Source organism: Hippocampus bargibanti, linkage group LG03 (assembly GCF_051943395.1).
Source record: "Hippocampus bargibanti isolate YZ-2025 linkage group LG03, ASM5194339v1, whole genome shotgun sequence".
NCBI lineage: Eukaryota > Metazoa > Chordata > Actinopteri > Syngnathiformes > Syngnathidae > Hippocampus > Hippocampus bargibanti.
The window spans coordinates 29,400,039-29,427,604 of NC_142736.1; the positions used below are offsets into that span (position 1 = coordinate 29,400,039).

A 27,566-nucleotide genomic window follows, 5' to 3' on the forward strand; every position below is an offset into this window, starting at 1 on the left:
CTCAGCTTGCGTGTTCACGCGGCAGAAACATACGCTCGGCTGCAAAAGTTACTCTCCAGAAATATGGGCACCTTCGGATCACGTTGAGTGGAAAACTGTCTTAATTCAGTTTTGCTTTCAAAAGAATCAGGAGCTTTGCGGACGGAATCTGCAATTCTGTTGATCCCTCATTGGATATACAGACGCCCCCCTCCTTACGAATATTTGAGTTATGAACAACTGTACATTAAAAAAAATGAGTATTCTCTACAGTTTTACATGTTTTCATATACAGTGTAAGCATATTTAGAGATCATATATTTTATTAATGTCACGGTTTGCGAGGTGGTGATGGCGGGTTCGGATCCCAAAAAGCAGGCAGGAGGGAGCAGGAGGTTGTTTGACAAATTGTATTAAAATAAAGTCAGCAGTAACAAAATGTAAAACATCAAAATGATCTGAATGGAAAAAATACAAAGTAGCAAAAGAAAACCAAGTGTAAAAGTCCGCCAAGGTTAAACAAACACGTACACAATGCATGCAGCAACCAAGCAGCAAACAAACAATGAATCGGCCCCGGATGATCGTGCCAGGTGTCCTTTTAAGTGTTATTGATTATAACGACCAGCACCTGCGAGGCTGCCGGCAGGGCTGACGTCGCTAACCGCTGGTCGCCAATCTGATCGGGACGACCAGCACCTGTGCAGGTGCAGGCGGGGCCGACAGCGCCCCCCGTTGGTCGCCAACCAGATCATGACAGTACCCCCCCTTCAAGGGGCTGCTTCCAGAAGTCCCAACAGTCTCCCAAAAGGTCCACTCGCCAGGGAACGGTCGGTGGAGAGGGCAACCGCTGCCTCTCCAGCACATGACGGGCGGCGGCCTGATGGGAACGGGACTCGGCCTGGGGTGGACGAAGACGCGGCACGGATCGTCGTGGGCGTGAGTGCGATCCCTCTCGCACGTTCACGCGACGGCGCATGGCTCTGCGTGGACGTCGAACTGCCAGGCGCAGAATGGCACCCCGTACGGCCGTATGGGACCAGGTCTCGGCCGGACGCCGACGTGGGCGTGAACTGCCCGGCTCCGGGGGAACGAGACCAGTCCAGAGCCGCTCCGGGATCCAGCGGTGAGTGGGGTCTCGGACTGACATTGACGCGGACGTTGCACGGCTCGTCGTGGATGAGACTCAATTCGTCATGCACGACGACAGCGTGGCTGGACGTGGGCATGCAATGCCAGTCACCCAGGGTCACCCTGGACGGCCACCTGGAAGGAGGTCTCGGCCGGACGTTTACGTGGACGTTGCGGCTCGTCGAGTGACGCGATTCAAACGCGACGAGGCTTGCGCTAACGTGGACGTAGCATTGCCAGGCACAGGGTGGAAATGAGACGGGTCCGATGTACCTGCGGGATCCGATAGTTGGCCGATTCATTCTGTCACGGTTTGCGAGGTGGTGATGGCGGGTTCGGATCCCAAAAAGCAGGCAGGAGGGAGCAGGAGGTTGTTTGACAAATTGTATTAAAATAAAGTCAGCAGTAACAAAATGTAAAACATCAAAATGATCTGAATGGAAAAAATACAAAGTAGCAAAAGAAAACCAAGTGTAAAAGTCCGCCAAGGTTAAACAAACACGTACACAATGCATGCAGCAACCAAGCAGCAAACAAACAATGAATCGGCCCCGGATGATCGTGCCAGGTGTCCTTTTAAGTGTTATTGATTATAACGACCAGCACCTGCGAGGCTGCCGGCAGGGCTGACGTCGCTAACCGCTGGTCGCCAATCTGATCGGGACGACCAGCACCTGTGCAGGTGCAGGCGGGGCCGACAGCGCCCCCCGTTGGTCGCCAACCAGATCATGACAATTAAATGTTTATGTTTCAGTACAAACCAATACAGGTTACTTATACAAACCTTAAACATTTTATATAAACCTTAAACATATTTATATAAGCCTTCAACATACATTTCATACAAAATATAGTACTGAAGCGACTTCCGAACAAATTTACCTTACGAACGACCGTATATCGTATATCGTTCGTAAATTGGGGAGTGTCTGTATTTCAACTGCATGAACTCACCCAAAACTACCCACCACCTAAAAAAACCTACACTCTATTTTATGTCAGCATATTTCAAAAGTGGGGTTCATGTCACAGAATATCTCAAACCATACGGCGTTTTGGCAACCATGACTTGAGAAACCAGGATAGCTGAATAAACAAAGCTACTTTCAAGTGACAGTTACAGAACTACACTCTCAGTACTACATTTCTGAAACACCTCACCACGCTGCAATGACCACAATATCATGTGAAAGCCACTTGGTAAGCAGAGCTGTGTTGACTTTTATTGGTTGCACAGATTAGCGCGAGGTAACAGCGTTCACGTCTGATAAACTGATGCAAGCAGTGGTCTTCAATGTACAACTGTTTGTGTGAAATCGTCTCATAGCAGTCAGGGTACTGGAAGGCAGACTCAGCAGTATTTGTGGAAAGATGCGGGTGTATGAGAATAAAAAAATGGCCGATGAGAAATTATGACATGAAATACGACGGTAACATGAACTAGAATACTTTCACATTCTTTGTGGCAAATGCAGGTAACGGACGTGTTATTGAGACACCTGGGAACTGTTTTGAATGTTGGAAATGGGTTTCCTTTAAAGTACAGCGCAAATTGACAACTTAAGTGGCTGATTGAAAGCTTGTAGAGCGGCAATCCTGCTTGTAGCCTCAGGTGAAGACGCCGAGCCAGTTCTTGTGTCGTGTCCTCCAGAGCCACACAGTGCCCCCCAATGGTCCCTGTGTGCCATTTTTCAAGACTGCTCGGTAAAGGTAAAATAGGCCACTCCTTAGAGCCTCTAACTTGCACATCTTTTGCAGCAGACAAATCAATAGCGGCATCTAAAAGGTGAGTTGAGTGAGCTAGAGGGAGAGCTCCAGGGGCCATTGCCCCTCAGGCGCCTCCTGGGGGGCCGTGGCGGTCCATGTGGTACCTTCATGCTTGTCTCCTCACCCCGAATACGTTCTGCATGGATGAGCCTGCACGGATAGTGTGCATCCACACATTGGATGATGCCAAAACAACGGGTGGTCTCAAAATGTTACACTGAAGTGTATGGAGCGCCATAAAAGCAAATTGTGTACACTCTTGCCGTCCCATGATACCTGAGAGTACATGCGTCATGGTCCAGAGAAGACTCGATCCACGGTGGTGGTCTTTTCACACAAGAACAGGAGGAGAAAGAACCCAAGAGACCATTTTATCCACGTGCAACACATCTAAAAAACGTCCGGGATTGATTGAGAACACTAAAAAGTCCAAGAACATTCTCCTCTCCTCTTTTACTTTCAATCATACCGTACATCAATTGACAAGAAGAAGTGAAGGGGGGAGGTAGAGGAGACGGCCAAACACAAGCTCCAATGCACCGTGTGCACTTGTCTGGCAGATGCCTACGCTGACATTTGAGGCCATGGGGACCGTGTTGAGAGAGCAGATGCTCGCTGATGTACAGACACAAGCAAGTACATGGCAAGTACACAAGCGGCTCAGGCAGAAGGAAATCCGTGCAAACGCATGTCAGAAAACAAGGCAAGAGGAGATGGAAGAAGAAGGCTTTACATGCTGAGACAACAATCAACTGAATGGCAAAACTGCAAAAAGGAACAAAAATGGGGAAAGAAATATGAAGAATCATCAATAGTCCATACAGATTCCACTGACCTCAACAGTCACTGTGACCCAAGGGCAAAATATTCCCGATCATAATAAAATAAGTAGGCTATGAAGTGCTGTTTTTGCTGACGAGAAGCCACAGAAAAGTAACAGCAGTTGAGGCAGCCCCACCACATTTTGGACAATAAATGGACTACACACCAGAAATGGTCCCCATATAGTTTGAGGACATATTTAAACAAACACGAAAAAACAAAAATCAAAATTAAAAGTATTCAACAAGTTACGGCATTGAAATGAAGCGGATTTACGTGGGACAGGAGATGTGACAATCTGTTTTCCTCGATGCTATAGCTTCTTTCGTGTTTGCATTCAAGATTTAGCTTGTAGCAGGCGTGCACATTCCACAATGACGTCACTGATTCACTGGTGAAAAGGATGCTTTGATCCTCTACTCTTTCATCCAGAACTGCTTCATATGATAACTGTCTGTGTTTGTGTCTGTGTGTTGTCATATTGTTTATTTTTTGTTGTTGTTGTTTTGACTTCAAGATGGCGCCACGAGAGCTGCTGTCTTCACAGCAGCTCTGCATTTTGTTTTTCTACTTCTTCCTTTCCTTTCTTCATCCTTTCATAATGTTGCTGCTGTGAAATGTAAATTTCACCACTGGGAAACTAATAAAGGCTCATACAATCCAATCCTTGACTGCCAGATTGTGAAAAGTGTGAACATGCAAGGTTCATATCTGAAGGTCATAGGTACTCTATGTAACACCTTAATCATGAAATGTTACCATGGTTAATGAAACATATATACTTGTAAAGACGAAGGGCCTGAGTGTCTTAAAGCAATGTATTCAATGCACTGGAAATGTGTTCCTGAACTGCTGGAGGAATTGAATGAAATCACAAGCAAACACGGAAACTCCAGAAAGCAAGGCGAGAGCAGGAACACAAACCCAGAACATCTGAACTGTCCATCAAACATTCTCTCAATGATGATCACCTTATGGATACTTCTGCACATAATGAGAAGACAAGAACATTTTGAACCAGTGAAATGAAGTTAACAAGCACAAACTGCAGAGTGAAATCAGAATTGCAGCTCATCTCCGGCTGAGAGGAACTAAGTTTTATCTCACGGAGGTCCGCAGGCACCATTATGGAAATGCCTGGCTGGCAGCCTCTTTGGTTGCCTGTAAACAGGATCTTGCTAAGGCATATAGCCTACGGTGAGCCCCTTGGAGAGAGAGGCTGGCTTGGTGGCGGTTGCAGAATCCTTCCAATGGTCCCTCCCTCACCGAGCCTTCCTTTCGCAGCTACCGGCCCGAACTGCGATACTGAGTAATTTATGAAGCGGTGGCGGAAACGGTATCTGCACATCCTGACACAGTGTACATGACATGTTCCACATGTCTTGCCATGCAACTACAAAGAGATCTTTTGTTTTGACGAAGAAAATATTTTTTTTATTTTTAATGAATGAGGCATAAAGGAGCGCTTCCATTCCTTTTTTTGTGAGATGACCCAAAAAAAATCTGTCTCCCTATCAAACACTATTTTGTCTCAAGAAACATTTGTAACTTATCCCAACGGACTTTAGGTGAGAGGCAGGGTGAACCCAAACTGAGAACAAAAACTGGAATAATGCCACTTAAACCTTGCACTCTAAATCCCTAAAGTATTACCATAGGTCATAAACTGCTCATTGGGTCAAGGTGTGTTTTAACTAACACGCCCTTATAAGCCTCAATTGAGGGCAGACCAGTAATGTCACAAGTCAGACATTACATTAAAACTATTACTGATGCTTGGCTTTGCCCACAAACATCCCACGCCAACATCGCAATCAATCTCAACTGTTGTGTTGTCAAATGAAAACTGTTGACACACTCTCATTTGTTTGCGTTCCACTCTTGTAAAAGGCATCCGTCGCACTCTGGGATCCTGTCTTGTTCCGCTGCCACTAGGACGATACAGCTGGCACAATTAGTGCCCCAAATCATCTTTGGTGTAGACAAAAGTGGTGGTGGCTTAATATGAGTCGCTACACAAAAGTAAACAACTTCATTTCATGTCGGAAATGTGTGTCAATGTGATTGTGGCTCCTTGGTCCCAAAAAAAGTTGATCCATGTATTTGGCTAAGGGACCATCTGCTAATTAACGAGAAGTGTCTTCTCCTCTATGTCAGTTTGCTTTCAAACAAATAAACCAATACATAAATAACATGAACTTCCTGCGGGACTCCTTTGTTTGGACCGAGACGACATGGGTAGTCCTTGTTTACAGAATTTTAATTGCTCTGGTGATATGAGAGTAAGGAGCCTTGTTGTAATCACGCGACAATAGAATCGTTGCTCTCGCTGACAATCATAATAAAAATGCGTCAGAATTCGGGAAAGGGATGACGAAGATAGGCAGATAATGTACAGCGTGAAAGGTAAAAAAGTAAAGAAAAAACATACTAACATGCTGCCTATAGTCAATTTAACCCAAATGTGGCATTTTGCTGAGGTCAATCACGAATCAAAGCACATGCAGGAAGAAAGTCCGAATTGAAGTATTTCTTTGGTTGAAATCAAATCAGCAGGAGGTAAGATGCCTTCCCATGTTGTGTGATGACATATTTGTATATTGTGGCATTTTTCAATGATCTTTTCAAATGTTCACTTGCGACACTACTATGATTGACCTTTTTAGGGGTAAATATTGGACTGATGCTCCCAAGCTATGGTACTGGCACAATGTAAACATAATTGTGTGACAAACTGAGAATATTTTTTGATGCAAATATTATCTTTACAGGACAACCGACATCAATTTTTGTTTCCTAACTGACATCAGAAAAACGTTTTATACCATCTAAAATACCCAAAACACGCAGTATGATATTTTTATTCAAATTCAAAACACGAATAAAACTGACTTAAAGTGTCCAAAATCTGCAAAAAAAATTGAGCTGCAAATCGGGCATTTTCAGAAAGTCCTGCCCCCAGTTCGTGACGTCACGCCAAGACGTCTTGCATTGCTGGAGAATCAAAACAATGGCTTCAGATTCGAAGAATATGCTTTCTTGTTCCACATCCAGTTATGAATATGATTCAAATAGTTCTGAAGAGGAAAACATACATGTTTGCAATCGATTAAAGCATTTATTCCGTGCCATTTTGAGGCAACATTGTGGGGAAATGGATCACCAAAAAAGAGGCAGAAAATGCCGTCCAAGCTCCTGTGAGTAGTTAATCAGCCCGTTTCCACAGGCTGATAAATTCCTTCCATGGAGCTTGGTCGCCCTCCTCTGGTGTCTTTTTGGTGCACCACAAGGTTTTCAGACCAAACAAGTACAGCAAAATACATTGACGTGATGGAAGGACTGCTACAATGTTTCTTTTTTTCGGTCAGGGGCGTTCCTTCAGTGACGTCACGTACGGACTCGTCACCAACTCAAAAACAATACTTCCTGAATATTCAACACAGGTCTTAAAACATAAAATATAGCTATATCCGGTGGAATCTTTGTAAAATATGCTCAGTAGAAGTCATTTGAAGCCATTTTAAATAATTATGGACATAACTTGTCCGGGGACGTCGGTTGTCCTCTAAGGGAGGAACAAATCCGAGCATGAGAATGGGACTATTGTCCAAGGAAATTATTGCTGTCCCACATCAATGTGACAGCTTCCCAGACCTCTGAAGTGGAGCCACGGAGGAGACATGCAGTATAACCACCACGCAACACACACCTTAATACAAACACGCGACACACACATAATTCTTGGTAGATGAGGTAAGTCACTTCCAGCAGGAGATTTGTGTCAACAGACGTTTGACTACCAACTGCTGCTGTCCCTAAATCAAGTCTCCTCTCCCCATCAAGATTAAAATCTCAAACATATTGACTACAGCAGAACATCATGGTTACAAACACATATCTTAGCCATTTCTAAAAACTCTGAGCTTCCACTGAATGATGTTAGAACAGACTGCTTCACAGTCAACAGATCATGGATCCAATCTCAACTCCAACTCCTGTGTTAAATTTGGGTTAATATCTGCTCTGTGATTGACTAGTGAGCACTGCAGCGTGAACGCCACCTTCACGTGGTCTGTTGAGACCAAAATGAGGACAAGCTCAATTGAAAGTTGGAAGAAAATTGCTGACCTAAACACAAGAGTGGAGGTACATCTATTTTAGTTCTACGTGCCAAACCCACTACGCCTGCTGTGTAAAACAAACGCCCTTTGCGCAACAACGTTAACATGAAAATTTCAACAGCCAATCAGCTGGCAATTATTCTCTTTAATCTCCTCGAGGCAGCCAATGGGGATATGCCCTGAGGTGGTGGAGTCAGCCCGCGAGGGTTTGAATGCCTTCGGTTCTATACACTCAAAACACCTCTTTTGCATTTGGCTCGTAGAAAGTGGAATCCTTTTGAAACTGCGTTCCTTTTACTTATGAGTGAAACTTCACAATGTATCAAACCCAAGAAGAAGATCAGTCAGATGGTAGATTTGGTCGATGGCGGAAAAATAGCAGCAGCAGCAGCTTGACAGGCTCATAAGCCGCATTACTGAGTGTGTAAAGAGGAACACCGCCACTGAACACCTATGCACATAGACTGGCCTATTTAATCGGACAGATGAGGGGAAGCACAAATGTGCACAAACACATCAGGTACGCTAAATCCTGCTACACACATGTTCACTTTATTGGAGCGCATGTGCTCGTTGACATTCCTCAAATATATGCGCACAGATGCATACTCGCATCTACATTCGCACCGAAAGAGCACTGAGAGACTCAATAGCGCTGATTTTACTTGTCAGCTGCTGGGTAGGCGCTGCTTGAAAGAGACATCAATCTGTGATGTCAGCACTTACCTAATGAAGCTTCTAGGATCGATGGAAGCACTGGTTTGCGACACACTCGACTGTGCTGCCTGCCTCACTTTTATGTTCTCTCTCACCCTATTCTCAAGGGTCAATGCCAAAGCCGGGCACAAACGCCCCAGACGAAACCATGGTTCAGTTACGTCCATCACAGTCCAGATTGGGAAACTTGGGTGACCGTCGTTGACGAACGGTGGGCGGTGGTACGGATGTAGGGGGGGGGGGGGGGGTTGTGGTGGTGGTTAAAAGCCAAAACAACACAACTATAAATAAAAGCAGTGATGAACTGGATCTCACATTGCCAAAGACATTTTCGTGAAGACGATTTGTCAAAGTGTGGTGAGTTTTGCTGAATTGCTCCAGCCACACATGACAACAAAGATCCACATCTTTCAGAATTGTGACCAAGCTATCTCATTCATGTGGGCCAACTTCAGGAGCACACTGACAACATCACTAGTACAATGACGAAGGTTTCTTCAGCCATCATCTGCACTTCTTTGAAGGTGACGTTTCGCTCCTCATCCGAAGAACTTCACAAGTGAACTAAAATTTTGCTGGTAACTCTGGCCCTAATAGACAGAGGTGGCGGTGCCAGACCTCTGCTCTGATAGGTCCCTGCTCTAAGGCTGGGGCAGCAGTGGAGCAGTCCCGGAAACCAATCTGATTACTTCTATTGTTCTATCCCTGGCTTTGATTTCATCTATTTAGCAAATCTGATTACCTCTCCACTCTGATTACCTTTATAGTGCTATCCCTGGCTCTGGATTCACCTCATTAGCCAATCTGATTATACTAATGTCCTATCCCTGGCTCTGGTTAACCTTATTAGCATGACTATCACCTTAAGAGGTCTGTTGTAAGCACAGTCTAAATTAAACCTTAAACCACCTTAAAAGCAGTACAGATGAAAGCTAAAGAAAGCTTTTCCTCGATGGACCACTCCTATACGACTGAGATCATCACTAGTACAAGTTTGAAAGAAAATGGCTAATTCCTACAACGTGCAAAAAAAATGGCAATTCTTGTGGCTTTTTTGTTGGCTTAATTTCCACAGATATACGTGACAGATATCCAGATGGCAATGGCAAGCAATTTAGATTGGGCTTCGGCTACGGTATTCTCAGAAAACCAAGCGCTTGCTATTGATACCTCATGACCTGTAACTAAAACCAACAAGGATTGAAGGTAGAGAAAAGGAGTCAAAACATATCAGGAGAGCACTCACTAACTGTGGGTACCCTCAGTGGTCATTCAACAAATGTCAGAAAGAAAGAATAGGGAATGAAACCAAAAATTCTCAACATACAAAAAGGAGAGGAGTAGCAGTACCTTACATTGCAGGAGTTTCTGAAAAACTAAAGAGTCCTTTGGCAACACAAAATTCCTACTTATTTCAAACCGATAAACATGTTAAGGTAAAAATTAGTGCATCCAAAAGATAGGCTGTCAAATGAAAAACAAAGTAATGTAGTTTCTTCGATACATTGTAAGGATGAAAATTGTAAAGAGCAGTACATAGTATAATGTAATAGTATATTCAGAGAAGAACCCCATCAATCGTATTTGGTGTTGAAAAAAAGTTGCCTCAAGTGCCAAATTGGAACTGACTTTTTTTGCGATCTAGGGAGATAAACTGCAATTCCTGAGCTGATTTCTGTTTTACTGGACATATTTTCAGAAAGTTTGGGGTGTTCGGATTTCGAGGTTTCATTGTCGCAAGAACATGAACTGATAACATATGAAAATACCCCTCTCTTCTGGGAAAACACGTTTCAAAATATTTGAACGTTATCATTCAGAAAAATAAAGTGATAAAATCCAAGGTCACAAGCACTGGACTTTGAAAGAGGGTCTGGCAGCACCTCTGCACCTCTGTGGATGGCTCGACTTTTCCTCACAAAATACAATCAGTTCGAGATGGTGGTGGATGAAGGTGTGGCGACAGCACAATTATATTAGTTCCATTTCCTTTGATCGGGCCGTCGCCCCAGTCCCATCTCAAATATGACACCTTGAAATGCGGTCACCTTCCCCATGCGCCACTTAATTGACCAGAATAAACATATTATATTGCGATAAGTCGCGCAATTGTAACAAATTGTGTGGCGTGACTGACACAAATCACGGCATTAGCCGCACATTTCGTATCACCGATGCCTTGCTGTGGCCTTTTTTTTTAATAAACAATCCCAGTCGACAGCAAGGTGATGGCGAAGCGGTTGGGAGGTGGTGAGCGTTTGTCCGTTTGAAGACAGGCGAGCCTAATGGGCTCGCGTTCCTGCGTTTACCCATTTAGCCATTCAAAAGTCATCTCCTTCCATCATAATGTGAAGCAATATCTTTCCACGGTGGCTATCACCCCATAGATGCTTTCTCCTAAATGTTTAGGCCTGAGCAGTTACTTTGTCTGTGTTTCCCTTTTATGAATAATTGTATCCATGAACGGAAATTACATTTTTGTCCATTTATTAATTTTTGGTACTGTTTTTCTTCATTAGGGTTTCAAGTAACCTGGAGTCTGTGAGGGACTGGTCGACAGACACACATACAGATAAATAAACTCACATTGACACCTATTTGTACAATTTAGAGCGGGTGTCGGGAACCTATGGCTGGCGAGCCATATATGACTCTTTTGATGATTGCATGTGGCTCGCCGATAAAACTAAATACATATTCTCGCTTTTTTTGCTGTTCTTTTCCTGTTTGGGCGGCAGTTGGCAGAAAGCGCAATTTTGATTGGATGATACTGACCTATGGCCGTTGATGTCATAACAGGTAAACACCCCCTTTTAAATTAGCCTGATGAGTAAAAAAAAACTGGAGAGAAAAGGTTCTGCCGTGATTCTAATTTGCAATGAAACAATACCATTGATGAAACAGTCGAATATCTGTGGCACTATAACAAGCCTCGTGGTAACGTTACCATCAATATACTTCTGTGAGAGGCAGCAGAAAGCAAGCATGCAAGCTAATAAGCAGTGTGCAGGCTAGCTAGCAGTAGCTTCGCCTGTGGACCTGGCAAGTTGACTGCCATTCCGATCGTTTGGCTGGATTTTTTTTCACAATCATGAGGAAGGGAAAACTATTCATATTGTTACTTTTATGGCTCTCTTCGTCAAAAAGGTTCCAGACCCCTGATTTAGAGACATTGATTGACATAACATACGTGATTTTTGACTGTGGGAGCCAACAAGAGTGCCGAGAGCAAATCCAGATCTCCTCACAGTGGGGCAGGTGTACTCACCATTGCCTCTGCATGCTTTGACGATTTAATTCCATCAGAAAAAAAGTCGTTGGCAAATTGAGATGCAGTGTATACGAGAAGAAATAACGGCGTTGGACTGTTCCATGAGGGACTGAAATGAAGTGGAAAAAAAATCGAGCCTCTCGACAAGCAGTGTGGTGAGTCCAGGGTGTACCCCATCTCTCATCATCTGGGACCCCTTAAGTCAGGGGTGTCCAAAGTCGGTCCTCGAGGGCCGCCGTCCTGCCTGTTTTCCAGCTTTCCCAGGAGCAACGCACCTGATTCAAATCATCAGGACCATTTTGATGCTGCTTCAGAGCTGGCTGATGAGCTGAACATTTGAATAAGGTGTGTTGCTCCTGGGAGAGCTGGAAAACAGGAAGGACAGCGGCCCTCGAGGACAGACTTTGGACACCCCTGACTTAAGTAGTCAGGAAAATGAATGTATGGATTTTTCAAATGGTCCACAGCAGTGCAAAGGGATTTGAAGAAATACTAAAGGAACGGAAAAGGAGTCGGGAGTGGCGACAACACGAGGAAGCTGACGTGTTAATCAGTGAATCAGCGTCCCTCCACTAATGTCTGCCTGTGTAAATAAGGCCCTCATCTCCTGCCGTCACATACGCTGGCTTTCCAGCCCATTAGGCTCAAGCTGGCTGCTTGAGACGGCCCACTGCTCACTGGAGACTCATTTAGGTGTCTATAGGCATCTGTGGCTGCTGATAGGGAGCCCACACCAAATTAATGGGATTGTGGGCGCTGCCAGCAAGCTCTCTTGTGCTCCACGTTCACAGATCACCAGCAGGTATGCTTGAATGGATGAGCGGGTACATCTACCTGCACGCACACGCACACACGCCCACACATGCACACGCACACACATGCATATGGAGACAGGTGCACAATGTGGTTTTTATTCACGCAGGCTAAACAAACCCTTGCAGTAAAGATTGAGCAGCTTTATTAGTTTAGGAAATGGCTGTAATTAAGGATAATTCATAATGACTGCTTCGAGCCCCTTGGCGGTATTACAAAGGGGGCTGGGTTAATTTTGACTTCTTGCCGTTTGTGCACTAATGTGGTAAAAATGTGAGAATACATTCCGTGAATGGACAAAAAAAGATACAGTGCAAACTCAAAATTTGAATCGCCAAACAGGAGGTCGACTGGTAACATCAGCTAGGACTGCTAAAACAGATACTTGGTTTAGTATTTGTAGGTTCATGGTGCTATGATCTTCTTTTCCTTTTGCTTTTCCCTTCAGGGGTTGCCACGGCAAATCAGTGTAATCCATCTTCAGAGGTTTAATTTGCATGTTTGTTTTGGCCAGGCTTTTACGTCGGATGCCCTTTCCTCTGTAGTTATCTGGGCTTGGGACCGGCACATTAAGACATTGGTTTGTGCCCCATTGTGGCTACAAAACAAGCAACTCTATGAACTTAATAAAGATGAAGATCCTCAATAAAATACGATCCAGAAAACGTCCGCCTGATATCGGATGAGAAATCGACGTTGAGTATATGGTACTATGATACGGTAGACTAATTATTGGGTAGTCAACAACCGATGTTGCCCAAGAGCTCAAAGACAAGAAATCCTCAGAAAGAAAGAACAAATGGGCTGAGATGCAATATGCACAACATCCCAATAGTTGTCCAATCGCCTTCACTTGCAACATTTTTTTTTAATTCTATACCAACCACAAGAAACCAACCACAAGAAACTGATTTGCATTTCAAAGGAGGCAAACGTCTGTGCTATACCGGCCACACCGTCACTTGTCAATCTATTTAATGACCAATATGTCTGCTGGTTGTATAGCAAGTGAAGGATGGGTGGAGTTCCCCTGAGTGCAGACATGAAGCGGAATGGGGAGCATCCTCATCATTGAAAGGCCCTGTAACCATCCCACTCTCCCAATGCTTCCCCGCTTTTCCTTTAGCTAGATCAAAGGCAATTGAGGCCCTTAAGCAGAAGTAGTACGGATCAATTCTGGCGGGAGGAAGTCGCACACGAGTGCAGCGCAGCGCAGCAACAAATTCCATCAAAAGTGGGCCGTCCAAATGTGTTTTGACAATGTATGGCAAAAGAAATAACCCGTATCTTTCCCCCTCTATCACAAGGTTCAATGGGGGAAAAGATCATTTGATGCTCCTTTGCGCCTGAAAATCCCGTTTCTACAACGCAATCTGATGGGGCCTGCCGGGTAGAAGAATGACAAATGCCTGCTGGACTGAGGTGAGACCATTCAGTGATAGGAGATGGATAGTGGAGGGATGGCTTTATCAAATTCCAAGGCAAAAGAGTTCAGGTGGGGGGAAAAGGACTAAAGGGGCAGAGTGTAAAGCAGAGTGAAAACACAAGCGCTCCTCTAATACCTTTCATAAAGAGAAAAGCCTCCTCATCCGACCGGCTGTGATTAATACAACCTGAGTGCTTCACAACTAACCTCCAGACACTCAACCCTAAACTCTCCATGCTCTCCACGATCCCCCAGTTTGTGTGCATTCGGACACCGGCTCGAGGGTGAGGAGGGTAAAAGCAATTTGTGAAGAACTTGTCGGGTGAATGGAGTGGCTGTTTTGGGGATGGAGGAAAAGGGGTATGAGGCTTTGTGACACAAGGAAGGACATAGTTAATGTGGTCGTCTGGAGTTGTCTGCAGCAGATATCCATAAAGAGCAAGAGGTATTGTGTTAAAATGTGTAGAGCCAATAACAATGCCAAGATGCTTCAATAATATGACTACTACGACTATCAATGAAAATGTTTCTTCAACCGTCATCTCTAATTCTTTGAAGGCGTTGGACGTTTCGCTCCTCATCCGAAGAGCTTCCTCAGTGGAATGACCAAAACTACAACTAGTACGACTACTACTACTACTACTAGGAATAACAACAACAACAATACTACGACTACAACTACGACTACTATGATTACAACTACTACGACTATTACAACTACGACTACTAGTGCTATGACTACTAATAATAATATCAATTGTACTGCTTGCTACTAGTACTATTACTACTACCATTAATACTATGAGTAATAACAATAACAACAACAACCACAACACTACTACTACCACGACAAATACGACTATGACTACTACTAATACTAATACTACTACTACTACTACTACTAATAATAATAATAATAATAATAATAATAATAATAATAATAATAATAATAATAATGGCCCAAAGTCCAATAGAATTACTGTTACATTTCTGTTACACTCAGCTTAGTGTGACCATTTTTGTAAACAACATTTTACATGAAAAAAAATATCAAGGCAAAATGGTGATTTCCTCTCAATGTATTTCGTGCGACATTTGGGTCTCCATAATTGAACACCAAGCTATTATTTTGGTTGATGAATGTCAACAGGTGGACACACAAGTCGTCCCCCCCAAAAATGTCATTTTCTTCGGACATCATATGTTGTGGGGGAAAAAGGTCCCTGGAGCTACAATGCTAGCAGTATCCTTTTGCACAGGACTGTCAATATGAAGAAAAGCTCCAGCAGAAGCCTTGAAAACAAGCAGGAGCAATGACACCTACATGAGAGGAGCCACTATGCACCATAACCTTATTACATCTGACTATGTGGTCCTCAGAGCTGGAGTGAAATTGGACCATCAGTGTCACAATACTGAGGCTTGTTTTAGGTGATCTAATAGAAGGCGATGATCCGCAGGCTTCCTTCGAGGCGACCAAGGCCTCCAGGGGCTCCTCCAGACCCCCCCACCCTCTTGCAATAAGAATAAACACATGCAGGCGGTGGAGTCTATTTGGACAAGAGAGAGTGATGGCTAGCATGTCGCCTAGGCCGGCTCAATAAATCTCCATAGGGGCCAGAGAGCTGAGCACCACTTATCTCATCAACCGCGCCACGGATGCCTTGCGACCGCTCGCCGCCTGCCGTTCACACCTCCGATTTATCATAGACAAACGAAGGGAGGAGCAAATACGGATGAGAGATGCAAAAGTAAAAAAAAGGCAGTGGCGGGGAAAATAAAATAAAATCTGCGAGGTGGTGATGGGGGGGAGACATATTGAGAGGCAGAGGGCCGAGGCAGATAATGCAGAAATATCGAGAGCAAAGAGAAAGGTTTTGCAGGGAAAACACGAGAGGCTTCAACGCAATAAACTCGAACCTAAAAAAATAAAATAAAATAAACTGCAAGGAGATGGCGATGGGAGCGTGGGGTCTAAATGTCACCAGCTCCTTGTCAGGGAGTGAGGACGGATGTTGTTGGCTGGATTCTGTAAGATTCAGCAGATTTTTTTCCCAAAGACACAAGGCCATTTTTGTGTTTTTCACATTCTTTTTTAAACCCTCATTTAAACAAACTTTCAAGTTTATTTCATGAAGAACACCTTACATAGAGCAAAGGGCATTACGCAAAAGTCAAACACTTGTACACGGATGCTAATCCTTCCATAGCATGAGGTGTATCTAAACATTTTTAACTGTTTTTTTTTAAATCAGAATCAGAATAATCTTTATTGTCCAAGTATAAAGAACACACAAGGAATTTGTCTCTGGTAGAAAACGCTGCACTTGTATCATCCTAAAACAGACATGACAAATTAGTATGGAGGACACTAATAAAAAATAATCTAATCTAATCAAATGTAATTTACTCTATGTCATAGAGCGCCATTCCCAAATTTGCTGCGGTTTGTTTTTTTTTCTGGTTTGGGTGCCGATAAAGTACTGGCCTGGCCTCTAGCAATGTTTCCCTTCCACAATGGTACTGCATTTCCCTGTTGTCCTTGTTAGCGCTTTGTTCCAGCTTCAGCTGTTGTTACAGCATTATCTAAACCAATATGGATTGGATTGGATTTGCCTTCATTAGTCTCACAGTGGAGATATGTATATATTGCATTGTATTTTGGACAGCCGCCCTTATTTTAAGATCATATAACTCCAGACCCATATAATTTAGGAATTAACACTTTTTTTTCTGATGAAAGAACAGAGTCTAATGCATTGAATGTTTATGTCGTCCCAAAACTCAATATTCTGTGGATCGAGTGACAATACGAAAATCCTGGCACTTGAATCAATTGTGATTCACGGATGGCTTTAATGATAATAAAACTGTTCATCTTTTAAAATAAAAATCAGTATATTATTGGCAGCTCTTCTCCTACAATATTTTAGGAAAGATCCTTCAGAAGAATTAAACTGATAAAAGGACAAAATTGTGTTATTAATTTTGCTAATGCTAAATGCTATCTTGAATGACAGATCAGTAGCTGCAAACAATTTAATTCAGTCACGATTAGCCATTCTTTTTTTATTTTTATTTTTCTCGGTCAGTTTCTAACCCTCGCGACATTTCAATCTGTTTCGGCCATGTTGCTTGGTATGTGACAGGCTTTCGCATCTCATGTCAAAAGCATCAACGATGACAGTACGACGGACTGAGGCGATAATATTGTGGTTGAAGCAGATGATGGTCAAATACAAAAAAGGGGGGAAAAAAAAGATAAGAATTGCCATTTGTGCGTAAATATGAACGTCAATGCGACCCGTCCATGAAATGTCGCTGTCTGTCTTCCGCCCTTTCTTTGTGAATTAGTGTGACAGGGAATGAAGGAGGGTTGCGAACGGGGATGGTGGGCGAAGGGAAACAGATGGGTATAATATTCTCATCACTCTTCAGTCGGAGGCGAGGAGCGTGGCCCAGGGCACTTGGCGGCCTAGCCAGCCGCCTCGCAGACCTCGCAAATATTCCTAAAGCTCCATTTTTCATATTTCCCTGTATGCATAAGGAGATGAAAAATCATCCCATCATTTGTATTGTCTGACTGAGGTTATACACAAATATTAGTTTATATACTGCACCTAAGATTGCCTCCCGAAGCAAGATGGATTGGTGCTTTGTCAGATGGGGGCGGTGGGGCAATATTCCCTGGAAACATATTCAGTCCATCATTGTTGGTCTGCTGCAAGCAGGTATCTACGATTCACTTTTCAAAGACAGCGTTAGTGCCTTAATTGACATTTTTGAGTAGTATAACACTTGTGGTTTTCCCTTCAGATTCATTTTGCACACTTAGCGTACGCTTAGCAAAATAAATATTAAAGCAAAACAGGCAAAGGAATCAATTGGACCGGTGAGAAGCGTCTTCCAAATCACAGCGCAATTGATTTCCGTTAGTTCTTGCGTGTGCGCCGAGAGAGATCGAGGAGGGGCTGGGGGGTTGGTAGTGGGTGATGGAAAGAAAAGGAGGTGTGAAGAAGTTCTGGGTCAGAAAGCAGCGAGTGATTATTTGCCACTCAGCCAAGTGTAAAACTCATTAGACAATGTATAAATGCCTTTATTCAAATCAATGGCTGACAGCCGGCCCCAAAATACCGTGTAAAATTTTTCATCGCTGCACAAAACAAAAGTGGAGAAAAGTAATTATCAAAGCCCATGGTAGACTTAATTGTCGATCAGTGTGTTTTAAGATCGATACTGGGGTAGATCATAAACAGCTAAAAGTAAAGAGTGTAATCTGGAAGAAACTACAGTATTAGAAACTATTAACCACCTGTGGAACCTTTAATCACAAACACAGTCAATCTTGAATCAACCTCACTGGAAAAAAATCCAGACAGTTCTCTCCAACAGATGCCATCATAAAACCTTAATAATTGCTTAATGTAGTTTTTAAACTGTGGTAAGGTGCGGTTTAATTTCATAAGAAACATGAGTCATGCGTACACGTTACACTTTGTCTTTCGAAGGTGCTGAACAAGTATTGTATGTGAGTGTAAAAAAATCAACCAGTGGAAAAATTCACAAAAGTTAAAGATGCTTTCATCTCAACCTTAAATACTGTATGGCACAGGTCTTAAACTCAAGGCCCGGGGGCCAAATGTGGCCCACCACATCATTATATTCGGCCCATGAAAGCAAATCAAACTTGGGAAATTCCATGATGCTGGCTGAAGTCTGAACTAAAATTTCACATTGCCCCATGTAAACCACAATAATTATCTTTGACTTCAGAGTTGAAAACTAGTTATTCATTCATTTGATGTTCGCTCAATATGGAATATGTGGAGGGGATTCAACATTCTAATAGCTTCCCCAAATTCATAACGCCCCCCAGAGAGGAAACCGTAACTACAATGTGGCCCGCGGCAAAAAATGACTTTGACAACCTTGCTGTATGGGATCAAGTATAGAGCAATGTGTTTTATTTTTAAGATTTTAAGATATTTTTACCATTGTCAATACATTGACTGAGTTGGATTGTCGTGATTAGCCTGGAAAGAGACATGTACTGCATTTCATGGTCTGATTTGAGTTTAATTTTCACCTTCTCACTGTCGACCAAGTTAGCAACAAACAGTGGTTGACCTTTTTGCGTTTGTTCATATTCATTTTCAATCGACGGCAAATGGCAAAATGGCTGCCCCCTGAGATGGGTTGAGAACATGGATTTTTGCTACTTAATTCATGTTCCACAAACAAAATATTAATCATAGTACAATGCTAAGACTAACATGGCTAATATGTGATGGAGAATATTGTAAAGACATTTTTTGAATAGGCTTCCACAATAAACAATCTTTGGTACTTAAGTAAATCTGTTGCTAGCAAGAAAGGTTCTCAAAGCAACATTGTCACGACAAACAAAACCAATTATCTTTCAGTCGGTTGCTTTGTAACCAGTTACTTCTGGTCATATTCGGAACAATGATGCTAATGCTAGGTCTGTCATTCATCCTAGCTACAACATTCTTTCCAATTGAGGTGCTAGTTTCCGCACACTATAAATACTAAGTGAACGCATTTTCTCCTTGGACTTTTGAGATAGTTCATCGCAAATGTTTGGGTCCCTGTTGCTAATTAGGCGGGGCGGCAGTACAGATGTTGCGCTCGCGAGGACCCATAGCGGGATACCAAGAAGCGGTGACATACGCGTAACCCTGCATCTGCCTTCCCGCTGTCAGCTATAAGTACCTAGCTTTGTTGGCCTTCATTTTTTACCGCTGACAGGAGGTGTTATTTCCGTCATTTTCTGGCATCTGCTTTGGTTGTTTGTGAGGGCTAAGGGGAGTGGGCCGAGAATTGCGGGGAAGCACACACACACACACACATCTCGCTTTTAATTAATTGCGGGGGAGATTACATGGTCTTCCAAGCGTGTAGTTTGTCATCAGAGCCCATTACACACTTCTATTAGATGTTTCTCCACGGTGTCAAGTGTAATTTGAGGGAGAGTCTTGGTGGAGGATCTCCGAGTACAGCAAGAGGCCTAATCGCAGCTTCGAAAATAACAAACTCCATCACGCATCAATTAGCGCCAGGCTTAGGGTAAACAGCTAAGTTTTGATTATTTCATGGAGCGTCACTCATTCATTCATTCAGGGCCGGGACGCCATTGCTCTTCATTTCAGCCCCCAGGGCGACTTTATTTTCATTGCCGAGCAATGAAGTGTCTTTGCGCACCGCCGCCATTAATCTTACGCCAGCTGAGTTAAACAGGACAGAAAGCGATGCAACCGTTACTTGGCACAGAACATTACCGGTGTATGGAGTCATTATTCATATCAGAGGCTCCATTAGACGCCACCGCGCTGCAAATCAACGTGGTAAGAAGAACAGAGAGGTTCTTGCAATCCCATACGTTGCTATATGAAAGGTTTACTGACTCAACGTCGGGGAAGCAACCGAGCATGTATGTATTGTATCAGAAAAGAAAACCTTTATTCGTCCCACAATGGGGAAATTTGCAATATACAGTGGAGGAAATTATTATTTTGTCCCCTTTACCAACGAACAAAGTTCATTTTATATAATTTGAGTACAATTCTGCAACTTTATTTAACTCATCCAAATTTATTCGGGAATAGAAAATATGACCTGAGCGCCATTCCCCAATTTGTTTGTGTTTTGGTTTTTCTTGATGGAGTGGGGATAAAGCGCTGGCCATCGCCTCTGGCAATGTTTTTTCACTTTCACAAGGGGGTAGCATTTCCATGTTAGAATCAGAATCAGAATCAGAATCATCTTTATTGCCAAGTATGTAGAACACACAAGGAATTTGTTTCCGGTAGAACACGCTGCACTAGTATCGTTGTAAAAAAAAAAAAAAACTGCTAAGTGGCACTATACAGTTCCATTTTAGCGCTTTGTTCTAGCTTCAGCTGTTTGTGTGCTATATAAACCAATTTGTATGCATTACATTGTATTTTGGACAGCCGCCAACATTTCAAGTTCATATGACTCCAGACCCATATAATTTAGGAATTAACTCTTTTTTTCAGATAATAGAAGAGAGTATAAGGTTTCTTACGCTGCATTGAATGATTATGTTGTCCTAAAACTCAATATTCTATGGGTCCTGGAATTTGAGTGACAATCACAAAAACCCTGGCATTGGAGTGGACACATTTTTGCACATCTGGCAGTCTGAATGTGTTAAACTCATTCACTTAGTTTATTTAATAAAAATAAGAAATTAGATGTCAATGTCCACTATGTTTATCACCACAAAACAGATAATCTCAAAGCTGAACTTGACCTTGAAAAATCATCCGATTGGCCTCAATTTTGGAGCTGTGGTCCTTGGAAAAAAAAAAAAAACATCAAAAAAATAAAATAGGAAAATCCATGAACCGCTCACCAGATCCCTTTTGGCCTGGAACTGCAACCTGATAGTAATTCTCACTCTGCGAGTCAAACAAAAATCAAGGGAACATTCCTTTCTTGCCGCAAAAAGGTACTTTTCTTTATAGGTGCAGTGTGCAAACAAAAATCCCTAGAGGAGCACAACTTCATAACACCGGTTGGGTAGCGAAGACCAGAATATGGTCAGGAAAAACAAGAAACGCTCCCACGGGCAGGAAGTGACAATCTAATTCGGATGACATGTGAGGAGGAGAATGTTGGTGGGAAATAAAAAGAACAAGCTAATGAGAAGAGCAAAGACATATACTAGGTAGGATTGTTTACAAGTGACTGCCTTCAATTTGAGAGGGAGCCGAAATGGAAAGAGAGAACAAACAATCAATGCCTCATTATAATCTCACATTCATGTACGTTGCCTTGTTTTTATACCCCTGTCAGTTTACTGTGAGATACTAATTTTGGCTTGTGTTTGTTATGCTGCTACAATTACATGATGATGTGTCCTCATTCGAAAAGGAAAAACAATGTCCCAGTTATACATTCTTGTTTAGATTCCGTTTTCCTGTTGTACTTTTTTCCCCACTTTAATTAAACTTATTTTTTGTTTGTTTTTGTTTTTTTTATTATTATTATTATATTTTTTTGAGCCATGTGACTGCTTCTGTGCCCGTAAAATTCCGAAGCGGCAAAGCAGCGCACCTTTTGCTTCTTGCTTGATATTCTTTAATTCACACTTTTCCTTAGGCTAAAAGGGGAACGCTGACGTCTGCTAACTCGAGACTGACTCAGAGTCAAAACCTGCAATTACCGCCGTGTCTATCCCTACCTTAAACACTGCTCAACAAGAAAAATATGCGGACATGCCATTAAAAAAAGAAAAAAGGAGGGGAAAAAAAGTTAAATTAAACAAGCGGCTCGGAGGCGTGTTGTAAATTATCTTGAGGAATGTGCGACCGGGTTCAGAAACAAAGTGCACATCACGTAAACTGTCTCGATGGCATAGCACTTATAATTTGTAACATTTTACGCATATTTATTATGTTTCTTTTGCTTTCGCCAGAGTCTGTTCTTTGTCCGATTGCTAGCCTCGGGGCTCGAAGCGCTTATCTGATTAGCGTGTCATGTCGGGGATTTGTCACAAAGCCATAATGTACACTTTGGATTTGAGAAAGGCGTTCCGGGACTTCCTTAGCATGTAAAGACACATGAAAGTGGCGAGTTTAATATTGATTTTTTTTTTTAACATGACCAAAAGACATCATTTGAAATATATTCTGACACATATATTTTCATACAAACCACAAGTGGAAACATTTTGGCATTTAGGCATGACAGTGACTGCCTCTTGCATGCTTTTGGGTTTGGATGACAAGACGCAAAACAAAGTCCACCATGGTCATGGACATACGGAAATAATCGACAAGGAATTATTGCTCTTGCTGTTTTTTTTCATAACACCCTTTTGTTTTACTGAACAGCCCCTCTTTCTGATTTTTAGTTATTTTCTACAGTGCTTGTTCCCGTGAAAGGTTTTCGGGATACTGGGGCATATCTCATTTATTTGGACAAGAGGCTGAGTAAACCTGGGCTCTCACACACAAATCCACACCTATAGAAACAACTCATTCACTGCCATTCACTAATTTATTCGGGAATTGAAAATATGACGTAGAGTGCCATTCCCGAATTTGTTCGGGTTTTGTTTTTTCATGCGTGTGTGCCGATAAAGCGCTGGCCATGGCCTGTGGCAATTTTTATCCCTTCCACAAGGGGCGGCACTTCCCTTTTTTCCATGTTCACGCTTCGTTCCAGCTTCAGCTGTTGTTGAAGCGGAATATGAACCAATATGCATGTATTGCATTGTATTTTGGACAGCCGCCCTCATTTGAAGCTCATATAACTCCAGACCCATATAATTTAGGAATTACAGTAAAGTCTCGTTATATCGATATTCAAGGGAGTCCGAAAAAATATCAATATAACCGGGACTATCGATATATCCGACCCTGTTTGCATGTAATGCATAGAAATAGTATCGATATAACCGGGACTATCGATATATCCGATATCGATATAACGATACTTTACTGTACCTTTTTTTGTGATAAAAAAGAGAGTCTAACATTTCTAACCCTGTACTGAATGTTTATGTAGTCCTCAAACTCAATATTCTGTAGGTCCTGGAATTCAAGTGACAATGACAAAAACCTTGTCACTGGAGTGGACACATTTTTGCACGGCTGGCAATGAATGAGTTAAATTGATCAATGAACTGGACAAACATGTTTTTGGACTGCGGCAAAAAGCTGTGGCATCAGGAGAAAACCTGTGCAAGTATTGAGAGAATGTGTAACACTGTAAAGTAGTTCAACTCCATGTGACCATGAGCACCTGGGGGAGGGAAGGGGTGGACCAAGAGCCCAGAGCAAGCCTCAATACCCGGTGTCCCGCCTGAGGCTCCTGTCAGTGAACTGATGGATCATACAAGCAGATGGCTCTATCTCTAACAAGCATCTCCTAAATCCTCATCAAGAGCGCTTTCCTGAAAGGTGATTAATTCTCGCCAAAGTCACTGACAGACAAGGTGCTTCGTCCATAACCACGGCCCCCCAAGCACACAAGATGAAGCAATGAAAGCCATGGTGGGAAAAAAGTAAATGTAATGTCGTTTAACTGCTGCGTAAAACAAACATGATTAAGAAGAGAGAGGGAGAGGAGTAGGGAGTTGAAGGGGGGGGGGGGGACAAAGAGTGATCCACCGGAACAAAGGGAGGACAGTGGGAGCCGCAAAAGAAGGATGACAAGAACAGAGCGGGAGACATAAAAGAAAATGGCAGGCAAACAACAAAGGGATTATGGAAGAGAGAAAGATGCGGTAGAGACGTTTTCCTGTGCGGCAGCCGGCGAAGACAAAGACAATCCCGCTTTTGACACCATCACGCGTTAATTGCCAAAATAAGAAATTAGTGTTGGGTTCTTTGTGTTCTCTCCTGAGGAGACGGGCAACTGACAACGAAAAGCAGGCATCGACAGAAAAACTAATGAATAAAAAAAAAACACCCACAAGAGGACGCATTCGGATGTCAAAGTGCAAGCCTGTATCTGGAGACTCACAAGGTGTATGCAGAAAGGTAATTTGTATATGTGGAGCCTATGGATGGGTGTTGTAAGGGGGCAACCTCCCCTTGTCAAAACACAGCGACTGTCACAAGCTATAAAAACAAAATGGGATGAAAGCGGGGGTGGTGGGGAACTACCAAATAAACATCATGTACTTGTGCGCGCGTTGCATAATCCTCATTGATTTCAAATAGCGACTGGCGGCACACTTTCACGGCAAGTTAGCATATTAGCAGTCAGATCGGGTTAGCGCTCGATTAGCAGGAGACGGGTTGTGAGAATCCGCTACCACGGTGCTCGGGTCTCTGAGGCTGCAATGGAGTAACGGTAAATCAATGCTGGCTGTCATCGCTGATATCATAAGAAAGTGCTAATTAACTTACTGCAACCTCTGGAGCAGCTTTGACCAGAGGGCTAATGTAGCCTAATCGTGTGGGGGTAGGGTCGGGTGGTTGGTAGGGTGTGCCTCCCGCTCGCTTCCCGGGGACTTTCGGCTTTCCCAGTCTGGCAGAATCGATTGTAAACTGCAGCTGGGGTCGCGGCAGCCCACAACTTCCCCCGCTGACCCATGCACAGCCCCGGGCAGGACTTTAATGGAGACATACTCTCTGAAAATCAATATTCAAACTGGGCATGGATCATGATGGGACTCATTCGTCTGATTGGATTTGACATCGGGGCTGAGGCCTCGAGAGTCTAAAACCTTTCCAACTGACTTTGATACGGGATGGACGGATTCTGGAAAAGTCTGCTTCCTTGTTCTGGGTTCAGTTTGAGATCGCCTCAATGTGTTGGAGGGGGTGGATAGACGGTTCAAAACAAGATGGTACAGCTCATTTCCAGAATATACTGTAGAATGTCATGATTCCTGTCATGGTTGGACAAATGTTTGAAAGAACCTGTGAGAACTGTGAATGTTGTTCGCCTGATTGGATTTGACATCAGGGCTGAGGCCTCGAGAGTCTAAAACCTCACCAACTGACTTTGGTACGGGATGGACGGAATCTGGACAATTCTGCCTTCTTGTTCTGGGTTCATTTTCAGATCGCCTCAATGTGTTGTTTGGGGTGGATAGACGATTCAATACAAGATGGTATTTCGAGAAGATATGATGTCATGATTCTTGTCATGGTTGGACAAATATTTGAAAGAACTTGTGAGAACTGTGAATGTACTTCACCTGATTGGATTTGACATCAGGGCTGTGGCCTTCAGTGTCTAAACCCTCCCCTACTGACTTTGGTACAACATGGACGGATTCTGTAAAATTATGAGTTCTTGTTCTGGTTGCAGTTTGAGATCGCCTCATTGTGTTGGAGGTGGTGGATAGAGAACGCAATACAAGAAGGTCCAGCTCATTTTGAGAAGATATGATGTCATGATTCTTGCCATGGATAGAAAAACACTTTAAATAACGTTGAATGTTGTTTTATCCATATTCCATGTACAAAAAGACAAGAGTCCTCCCAGGCCGACAACAGTCTCCTCATGAGACGTCCGAGCCAAGGTGGCAAGCGACATAAACGACAAGAAAAGCCAGAGCCAATAAGCCATCTACTTTAATTCCCCCTCACCTTGGGATAACTAGTTTGAGTGGCTGTGTCCCATTCGGATTAATTCCCGCCTAATACTAATTGGTTCTTTAACTGTGAGGGGACCCGAGGGAGGGGACATTGTGCTCTGGAAGGGCTCCCTGCGGTAGTCCGCACTCACTGGGACTCACTGGAATCATTGACGGTGGTGCGCTGATGAGTTGGCTTTTTTTTTTTTTTAATCACGCGTTGCATTCCGCCAGAGCTTTTTGCCGGCAACCCCCCGCCCCTCACCTCTTCGTCGAACCCCCAGGGCTCAGCACATCCTATAATTAAGTCTCACACAATCCACAATTGCTGTGTTTACAATTACTGTATAAGAGAACACAGAGGCAGCAGAAGTGGGGAGGGGGAAAAAGTTAAGACAAGAAAAGGCTGAGCTTTAGATTAAATGGTAAAAATATCGTATTTGCAGTCCGAACTATTATTTTTTTTCCCGGGCCTCCCAGAGTGTTCGAGTCAGACAAGGATCCGTGGTTCAATGTAAGACGGCTTGAGGACAAGCCATAAATGACCCAAATGAAAGGGGGGCTTTTTTTGAAAGGCAGTAACGAAGGCGCCGGTGCCATTAAAACGAAATGAAGTGTTTATTAGCCAGTGCTCTCCAAACACAACCACACCAAGGGCAGTTACAGTAAAACTACCTCTCTCCAAGACTGAATTGTTGTTTGAAGGCCTTCCCTTTTAGATGTCACTCCCCTCTTTCATCCACCTGAGTCGTTCCTCACCTTATTTCCACTTCCATACCTGCCAACCGGCCGTATATTGCCGTTTTCTGTACCATTTTTGCACATTTTTACGTTTGTACGGCATACAAGAAAGTTTGTACAGGAAACGCAAAAATTGTTAAATATAATTTTGAGATATTTTTGATTCTGTTTTCATTATTAATAGCTGTAATGTTAATTTTAACAAATATTGATACTCGTAAAAAAAAGTCGACCACTGAGAAAACAAGTCCGTGCGAAAAGTCTCAAGAAGAAACAACAGTTGTGAGAAGACAAGTTCCGATCAAGTGGAATTTAATTTTGAAATCAGTTAAATTAAACATTTTACCGTGTTTTTTTTCACCGTAATAACATTCATATTTTTTTAAGAAACATTATACATCGTAAGAACACAAATTAAAATTATTTTTCTGCTGTGGACAAATTCAATTGGACCACAGCAAATAAAGCCACAATGCTGTACAACAAAAAACATACTTGATTATTACTAGAAATGTATTGTAACTTTTTTAAAGTATTAATGTTTACATGTGAAATTTTTTTAATAAAATTGTGCAATGAAATATTATGCATGCATATGGTTTTTCCCAGAAAGTAAGGAAAAATTGAGCCGTTAGCCGTAAGGTCACAGTGTCTCGCAGGTTGACAGGTATGCACTTCCATCCCAGTGATGGA

At 42.9% G+C, this 27,566-nt stretch overlaps 1 protein-coding gene and 1 long non-coding RNA gene across 2 annotated transcripts in view; one reads left to right on the plus strand and one right to left on the minus strand.

Annotated features, from left to right (window-relative positions):
- Positions 1 to 27,566, minus strand: part of fto (FTO alpha-ketoglutarate dependent dioxygenase) — a 144,242-nt gene that overhangs the window by 16,872 nt on the left and 99,804 nt on the right. The gene's annotated exons all lie outside the window — the stretch shown is intronic.
- The window catches only part of LOC148900919 (uncharacterized), a 31,184-nt gene continuing 28,075 nt past the window's right edge, over positions 24,458 to 27,566 (plus strand). The window contains exon 1 of the long non-coding RNA XR_016114545.1: positions 24,458 to 24,582. This is a non-coding gene — a long non-coding RNA (uncharacterized LOC148900919). The remainder of the gene's footprint in view (positions 24,583 to 27,566) is intronic.